The sequence below is a fragment of the Haemaphysalis longicornis genome, unplaced genomic scaffold (genome assembly GCF_048455015.1).
Source record: "Haemaphysalis longicornis isolate Haplotype H1 unplaced genomic scaffold, Haemaphysalis longicornis Haplotype H1 scaffold_6, whole genome shotgun sequence".
NCBI lineage: Eukaryota > Metazoa > Arthropoda > Arachnida > Ixodida > Ixodidae > Haemaphysalis > Haemaphysalis longicornis.
In genome coordinates this window covers 190,545,570-190,555,154 of record NW_027526407.1, presented here as the reverse complement: position 1 = coordinate 190,555,154, position 9,585 = coordinate 190,545,570, and positions in this window count along the sequence as shown.

The following is a 9,585-nucleotide window of genomic DNA, read 5'->3' as shown; positions in this document are numbered from 1 at the left end:
CTTTACTAAAGCATTCGTGTCTGGCTTTAAAATTCCTAGTGCTTCTACTATTTCTCTGGTTGTTTGGTTCTTGCTTTTTGCAAAATCTTGCAGGTCGAACGCAAGGCCCACATCCACAATCGTGCCAATGCTGCCCAATGTGTCCCTTCTTCTGCCGCCCATTAAAATTATGCTCCCTCAATCTGCAGTTCATGCTTCGACTTGTTTGGGCTACGTGTGGTTTGCCAAACCGAGTAGGAAAGCAGGACACCAAGCCTTCTGCGCATGTAACAGACTGATTTCGTGCTTTATCGAGCACCCTTTCGGTTTTGGAGCAACTATATCTGTCTGCTTGCAGAACCGCGACAGCCTATTTGGGGCGGTAAACAAAACGTCGATCTTTGCTCGCTTTCCAATCTATTCAATGTTATGGGATGTTCTGTGCAAATAATGTATCTTCACTCTCTTTTTACGTGGTTCTTCAGCGTTTCGCGCATGTCCTCAGTATTTAGCTTCATGTTTAAGTTTACTGGCAAACCCTTAGCCCACTGCAATGAGTAAAGGTTTCGGCTGCCCCGATACAGAAAGCCATTCCTTTTGCAGGAATGATTTTCTGTCTCGGTAGATGCGAAAAAAATTAGAAAGCGCACCAACATCGGCGTTTTGTTTACTGCCCCAAATAATCTATCATGCCTCTGCAAGCAGAAAAATCCAGTTGCTCAAAAAAAGTGGCTCCAATCCACCCTATGAATGTTGCTGTAAAGGAAAGCTGTAAACGGCCCCTACAACGATTAGCCATGCGACGACGCTTTAATTCACTCACGTCGCTATACAAATAGTCAAACCAGAGAGAAGTAAAATGCACCTAAGCACACCATTTATTACTTCAAAAAGATATTCTTGGTAAGGTTGAATCAATGAATGATGCATGAACGGTGGTTAGTTGAGTTGTGCACATGAGTGGAAACGTTTTTATATTATAAAGGAAGCTCAAACCCGGTCTTATATTATCTTACTTCGTGTCTCTGCCACAACGAATGGGGGCGAGGAGATCGGCGGCAGAGACCAAGGAGGAGGTGCAGCAGGAGGAAGAGTAGGAGAAGGAAATACTTCTATTCAGATTTCTGAAGGGCCCAGAGTGCGGCCCAGGGAGTGTTGCCCATATGCACAGTGGCCTTCACTGTGGCCCATATGCAGTCCACACCGCCTGAGAGCTGTCCGCCAGCTGAAGATGGAAAGGCAGAGAAGGGCTGGACAGCAGCATCTCCCAATGCTCTTGTTGGGTAGTTGGGGGGAAGAGCGGAGGGTGCCGAGAGCTAAAGTCCGACACCCCGATTATATGGCAGATTTTTTCCCACTTCTGAGCAAAGTTTACATTCAGCGTCGTGGCGATTTGCGTGCAGTAAGTGAAGACGCATCGGGTGTGGGAAGGAGCCGGATTGTATGAGCTGTAGGGTAGTTTGTTGTTCTCTGGAAAGGTCAGAGTAGGACTAAGGTAGGGTCTGTTTCTGAAGGCGATAATGCTAGGTTATCTTCCTAAACGTGACAAACGGGTAACTTCCTTGTGCAGCTCTATAGCACGGGGGGCGCAGGCTTGTTGGTGGGCTTATTCGTTGCCCTCCATGGAAGCTTGAGCGGGTGTTCAGATCGGCTGAATGGAACCGTTTGGGGAGTGTTTTGTAGCACGCAGTGCAGGTCGTGACACCCAACCCGACGGGTAATTCCGGTAGGCTTGCTAGGAATCATTCACTACCTTCCGAACCCCTGTTACAGTGAGAGCCAAAGCGATGGCTGCTGCTTCTGCTGCCGTCACGTCTAGGGTCTTGAGGGAGGTACACGCAAGGAGTGTGGTTCTGGAAGTAGCCACGATGATGACGCATTGGTGCCCTCGATTTTGCGATGCGTCTGTGTATATAACCGCATGGTTCCCACCGTGGGTGGTGTTGACCTCTTGAGCCTGTGCTTGTCCGCGACCCTCATCGTGTGAGGGGTTCATATTTCTAATCAAAGGGATCATCTTTCGTTCTTGTGGCCAAGAGTCAGGAAGTACATCAAGCGGAGTGACATTCTGTGCTGCCCAGCCAATCTAGTGAAGGATGCGGCGACCCACCGCAGTTCTGTTCAGTCGGAGCTTCTGGTTAGCCAGATGGCCCAGTATCAGCTCTTCCACCGTGTTGTGGAGCTCCGTGCTAAGCAGCCTCTCTCTAAACGCACCCATGGGAAGACCAATGGCCATCACAACCGGCTTTTTATTCATTATATGAAGCATCTTTACGTCCTCCTTGCCCAGAAGACAGGTGTTTGACATAGGTGATTCTCGAGAGAACAAAGGCTTGAAATAATCGAAAGGTATGGGATTCCTAGAAGCCTCTCTTCTTGGTGGCAACGCGCCTTATCATGTGTATGATTTCATTGATGCCGTGTTTGAGGCGCTGCAAGGATACGCCACTCTTGATGCTGGCCTGCAGATGTAGGCTCATGGTCTTGATGCTGGAGCTTGGAGTCTGGCAATCAAGGAGTATTTGAATGTGTCCCTTGGTATGTCGTTTGCCATGAAGGCGGATGACAAGGAGCTGTCGTTTTCTACATGAACACTGGTAGCCACAGGTTTTACCACATTGGCGCACTAGAAGTTATAGTTCATATCACAAGCTAGCTGCAGCACTGTGGAGGCTACATTGTTGTCCGCCTCAGGGCACCTAACTCACCACGAAGGAAGCGACAAAAGGCGCAGGGGCCTTGCGGTGCCACTGGCCCAGAGGGGAGAAGGGAGTGTCCTTTCAGGACCCCCTTCACGGCGGATTAGGCGCCCTCAGTGGGCGCACTATTGATAACAATGTAGCCTCCACCGTGCTGCAGCTAGCTTGTGATATGAACTATAGATGCGATGCGTTGTTGTAAGCTGCCTGTAATTTTTTAAATCTTAGCACATGTGCACGGCGCGTACTTGTCCGCTAGATGGGCCAAGGGCGGATGGCACAGCAGCGCGAGAGGTCGCGTGACGCTATCACGTGGCATTCAGCGAGACTGCAGAGGGGAGACCCATAGATGTGCTTGGTGAGTGCACCACCTGTCTTTTCGTTCTCCGTGTGGGCTCGTAGCTAAATCAGCAAGACAACGGGATCTCGATTTGTTATTGTAGTAGTTCTGGGTTCGATTCCTGGCTGTGCCAGTAAATTCTTTTATTTGTTCGCGCGAAGTTTTCTGGTGACACCAACGGTCGCGAAAGAACCCTTGGGGGGAAGGGGTAAAAAGGTTTGCTTTAAAACCGAAAGGGTGCTCGATAAAGCACGAAAATCAGTTAGTATCATGTGCAGAAGACGTGGTATACGCCGTTTTGACTCGGTGTGGCAAGCAATATGTAGGCCAAACCCGTCGATGCATCAACTGCAGATTGTGGGAGCATAAACTGCACGATGTTGCTAAAAAGCAAGAACCAAACAACTAGCAAAACAGTGGAAGCGCTAGAAATTTTCAAACCCGGAGACTGAAGTTTTAGTCAAGAATCCATTCCTTTATAAGCAAAAGAGGTGGCTTATTTGGAAGCCCGTGGATTGGGAAGGAGGCGATTAGAATGTGTGGTGGGATATCAAATTTATTTTTCTTCGTTTTTGGTGTGTGTCGCGTAGTTTGCGTGTTTTTACGTTCTTCGTTCTTACAAATAAGTGCTTCTTTCAATAAACCAGTAGTTGCAAATCCTTTCCATCCTTGCATCCTTTCCATCTTTTCTTTTTGTAGCGCTGTACATCCCTTAGGTGTGGTCGACCAACTAACCCAACAATGTACCATACAAGCTTCTTCGTAAGCGCGAGCGTACGACACCAATGTTCACTACTCCGTTTTATAAAAACGTCACCTGAACGTTATACTGTTGTATGATCATGTTTACATTATGAGAGGTCTTGTCCACATATGGCCGAACATCACATTTTTGAAGAAACGTAAAGTTGTGCGATCTCGCGCTCGCACATGCGCACAGGCACACAGGATCATAAACCAAAACTGAGAGAGAGAGAAAGGACTTTTATTGGTTATCCTGCACTATCGGTGAGGGGGATCACCACACAGGGTTCCGCCCTCACCGTCCCTTCCGCCCTCGCTGCTGGATCACCATGAGTTGGAGCTCCCTAGTCGGGGAGTTCATATTTTGCACGACATGTTGTGGTAGTTCCGGTGGGTAACCCCTCACTCTGTGTTCGTCACACCCCCACATTATGTGAGGCAGGTCCGCGCGCACCACACTACACACACAGCACACGTCACTCTGGTAAAGGTCCGGACAGATGTGTCGCGCCAGAGCTGGCGTGAGCGCTGTACCAGTCTGCAGCTGCCGAAGAAACACTCCCTCACTTCTACTCAGAAGCGAATGAGGCTTCGGTGTTTGTCGGCGTTGTTCGCGATACCAGGCAAGGACTTCACCGAAGCTCAATGCCGGGTGCGGTTCGTTTTCCTCGTAGTTGCCTTCCGATCGCAAGAGAGGGGGCGAGGTGACTGCGCGGTGTGCGAGCTCGCGCGCAGTTCTGTCCGCTTCCTCGTTGCGGTTTGGCGTCCTTCCCAGAGTGGTTTCGATGTGCGCCGGGAACCACCTAATGTGGGCCCACGCCATTCTATTTGTGGGCAGTAGTCCATGGGCTGGTCGCCCAATGATCCCTCTGCTGTAGCCGACAATGGCGGAGCGTGAGTCACTCAATACTGTGATGGCCTTGTCCAACCCACAAGTACCAGCAACGAAGCCCTAGCACGGCTAGGCGTGCACAATACTTTAGAGGAAATCGGAGAGGCACAGCGCATAGCACAGCTCGTCCGCCTAAACGCCACGAAGGCGGGCAGAATAATACTCCAGAAAGCAGGGATGACCACACCAAACGAGTTTCCCACTGAAGAAGATCAACCGAACGTGGAGAAAAGGCACATTGGCCGCTTGACCCGGCACTTGACCATACCGCCGCTCCCTCGCAACATGCACCCGGAGCATGACAAGGGGCGACGGGAAGCAAGGGCCAAAGCACTGGCCCGAACGTATGAGGATGACGCCCAGGCATACTACGTTGACGCGGCCATGTACAAGAACAAGCCCCACACCTTCGCACTCTCTGTCATACGGGCCTGCGATGGCAAATGCGTCACAGCCGGTAGCGTATCCGCTCATACGGCAACCAAAACTGAGGGCATCCGCAAAAATGCTTGTGTTTGGCGATCCCCAGTCAAGAGACAGATAGCCTATATCTCGTAAGTTACCCGTTTGGTCGTAGTCACGGTCGTTTCAGAAATAGCGTTCCCCGCCCCGTTTGCAGGCTAATACAGGAGGTACATTTAAAGGATCGTTTATTTAGTCGAAAGTATATATTTGCATCTGAAACGCAAACTTTCTCGGTAATATTTTGCTTAAGTAGGTATTGAAGGTTATGGTAGAGTTCTTTGTATGTTCGTATAATACCAAGAGCCTCAACATCAAAAGAGATAAAAGATCCGCCAAGACGAAAGATCAAATCGAGCATTAATATTCATTCAGACAAATTGTCTACCAAAACAGTAGACCTTATTGATTCTGAATATTCAGTGTCATAGGATCAATCAAGGCGCAAGATCCGATCCAGCCGAAATATCCGTCAAGACGAAAGACCGACCGAGATGGAATATCCCCTGTAGGATTTTTGTTTCGTTGGATTTTTCCTTCCCACGGAACTCCAGACACTGAACACCCAAGGAAGGTGACGTAGGTGGGACTCACCGATTTAGTCACCCCAACATTTTGGCGGGGTGTAAAGTCGAAGGTGCAGTTTTGCGTGGCCTCCAGCCCTACTATGAACGTGTCTTCACCTATTCTTTGGCAATATACACTTGCCGTTATTGGAAACGAGTTCCATTTGTTTTAAATTGTTATTGGATGTGGCTATGCATGGGGGAGGGTGGAACCAGCTCCTCCATCTTTCCTGGTACTCGTTGTCGGATTGAGGATTGGCTAGGTCGACCCCAGATCTGCTGTTTGTACGTTCTTGCGGCGATTTTGCTTGAGGGGCTAATTCTTTGTTTAAAACGTTTTAGCGTCGTAGCACACGGACTTTTCCATTGATATTTTCACTTACTTTTATCTTAAGATTAACAATTTGTTTCATCTTGCAGGCGCAGCTTGTACTCGTGCTTGCCGGGAAGAGCAGACAATTATCAGAGATATACTGTACCGGCAGCATAATAACGAAAACAGTCATCCTGACGGCTGCCCACTGCTTTTTTAACGACACACAGTAAGTTAGCAAACAATGTCGTTATGACCCGAACAACACAACAACCTGTTCCTAGACGCACCGTCAGCTGGGTATTGCACGATATAAAGTATCTTTTTTGTGTCATTATGAAAATCATTTAATTTCTTCGCAAGCAATGCAGCTTTCTTGAGAAGGGAACAACAACCGAAAGCAGAGAAGGCCGGTTTAAAGAAACATCTGAACACCGCAAACCCTCAGGTGGCTTTTGTTGGGATGGCTTCAATCTGTATTATTTACATTTTCTATTACGTATCGTGCATCAGGGAGCTTTGAGATTTGTTTTTTTTGCAATTTTTGATGTCAAAGTTGCAATATCAACAATGGTATCGCCAGACGCCAAATTCCAAATTATTTTTTGTATCACACTTTACTATTCCAGCAGCGTGTTACATTAAGTAAATTGAGCAGCATGTCGTTTTACAAAGATTCAAAATATACCAAACAAAAAAATCCTATGACAGAAGTAACTAGCTTTAGACTATGTTAACAAAATCTTCTGATGGGCTCCAAAAGCCCTTAAACAGATACTTCAGCATTGCACTCAGCGATCAACTTTTTATTATAAAAAAAGCCCGCCTTTGTACTGCGTATACTTCGGCGTACCCATTGATGTGGCGAAATTCGTCACCTGTTAAAACTGTTTTGCATCACCGCCTTCGTTGTGGCATTGAATGGTTCCCAGGCTCATTATCAGTGTAAATGTCAAACATACGTGAACTAATTTTGGGCACACTCTTTTTTAGCGTATTAAACATGCACCAACCTAGCATGTTCGTGAAGCACTGACAAATTATCTGTAGTAGTGAAGTTTTCCTTTGCCGTTAAAATGCACACGGAGATTTTGTTAGCAGCTATTGCCAACTTTTAGAATTTGTGAGTTTAAAGTTTTTCTGTTCTAAACCAAATTAAAATCATCCACGCACACGTGTACGCAAACGACTGAAACAGAAAAAAAAGAGAGAGTGACGGTTTCTCTACAGAGGCCACACAAAAACACTATTGTACACTAACAAAACTAGCAGAAACAATGTGACACTAATCTGCATTCCATGCAACATTTATTAAAGGCATTTGCACTGCTGCACGGAATTGTTTACTATTTAGGCTGTCTGATACAGGTAATTGTACCCTACGGTATGGTATATTGTAAGCATACTTGCTGCTCGCACATTTGGACCATCTACGCATAAGCCTAATGTCTTATCCAGCAACCATTTCGCACAGTGTTCTGAGGGCTAGAGAAAACGCCGCCAACTCGTTCTACGATGAGAGGTGCTAGATTCTCATCCACCAAAACAAAAACGGCGGTAGGTAGATGGAATAAAAAGCAGCATAGAAAAGCCAGCGCTACTATTTTCTCACTGAATGACTATAACCAAAATTTATTTTATATTCAACACCAATATTGATCCCACCATACAAAGTGCAATATTTTAAGAGTGTGTTATAAGGATGCTGCTAAATTATGCATTTCTGTATTTTACGGTGCCATCATACACACTGAGTTATCTAAGCATCACTCTGGGCGCTCTATTAAATCTTATAGTTTTTTCTTGGAGTAAAACGCACGATTTCTCTTTTCATCGAAAACTGAAAAAATGGACGTAGTTCTCCAGAAACCGCCAAGAGGACCATAAAAAAAATCTGGCTTCTACCCTGTTCACAATAAAAAAATATAAAAGGAAACGTTTTATATAAGGACACTGACAGAAAATAAGTTGGAACGTTCCAATTTTCAGGGTGTTCTATTGCCCCATACCAATTTTATAGGCATGCGCAGAATTTTCTCACAATAAATAACGCACACAGTTATACCGAATAAACTTTTTGTGTAGCTGTTGTAGTGGATAAAGCGGAACAGAAAGGTGAGCTTTATGAGGCTGGTCAATTGCTAACAGTTTTAAAAAATTCGAAGAACATTCTCGTACTCGACCTAAAATACGCGAATAGAAATGGGGAAATACCTAGCTCCTAATTTATTTCTCTGTGTTCAGATTATCCCAATTGTAGAACAATATATACAACATAACAACCTCGGTTATTAAACAAGGAGCCCAGACAGTGATGTAGTTTATTGGTGCACAGAAAGCAAACTTCATAAATTGTTTGAGTGTGTTTTCTGCTAGAGATAATTTTGAACCTAAAATAATATGCCTCTGAAATAGCCGACAACAAGACCTCTATGAGCAATATTTGTTTTATTGGAAAGTAATATGTTTTTACTATTTTATTCTATAGAAATAAATACATAGTACATCAGGTGAAAGTCTTCTACAACACCACTGAACCAGAAAAAGGTCCAATGAAATTAGCGGACCGTGTCGTAATCCACCCAAAGTACACCAGTTTCCGTAAGGGCTACGACATTGCCTTGCTCCACGTAAGTGAACCCTTGCAGATTCTATCAACTTAAGGTATTTTGTGGGCCATTTGTGTATTTCTATTTAAGTGTGGCTCCGGCCACAGGATATTTTCATCTACGCGAGAGAATAAATATTTCATGATGTGGAGCACAAAAGTGGCCGCGTATAACCTTACTGAACTAAAGATGAAGTCAAAAGGTGCTAGTCATCTACCGAAGCAATATAAATGCATTCTTTTCCTTCTCGCCCAATTCTAACCCTTTAAACCTGCCACATCGCGCCTGCCTCAACAAACACGATGCATATTCGATCCCGTAAAATCAGTTTTAAGCGCTCCAAGGCTGTCTTGCCAAATGCAGCACCCTTCAGTTACTGCTTGATTTTGGGAAATGCCTCTAGGTGGTTTTTGGTCGCGCACAATCCCTTCTCGTATTTTTGCTTCAGAGCGTTAATTCCAAAACGCATAGCTCTGTTTGCTATTACAAAAAGGTAGAAATGCTGTAATTTCACTTGTCATTCACTGTAAATACTAGTCATGCACATAAGTTTTGCGTGCAATATGCCTCGTCTTTTGTGCTTGCTTAACAATGCTGTCTTGCACGTTGTGTCTTTCCAGATTTTGTAATTTGAAAAAATTGGCTCTAAAATTATCTTTCAAGAACTTTCCTTAGCTCTGGCAGGGTGGCTAAATGAAGAGACAGACAGAAAGATAGATATGCAGACATAAAGCAAAAATAACATTTTTGGTTTTAAATAGCACATGAAAGACTGTAGTATTTAAAATACTGCAAATTTACGAATTTTATATGTTTCTGTCTGATGGCGTGTTTAATCCTTACAAAAAAGAAAGGAGATACGGATTTAGCAGCGCCAACTGGTTTCTGCCTGTTCCCTTTTGTGACATTCGACAGCCCGTGCTTGTTTAGGATGTTTGATTGGATCAAAAATATATATTAGCTTTAATAAATATAGGAGCG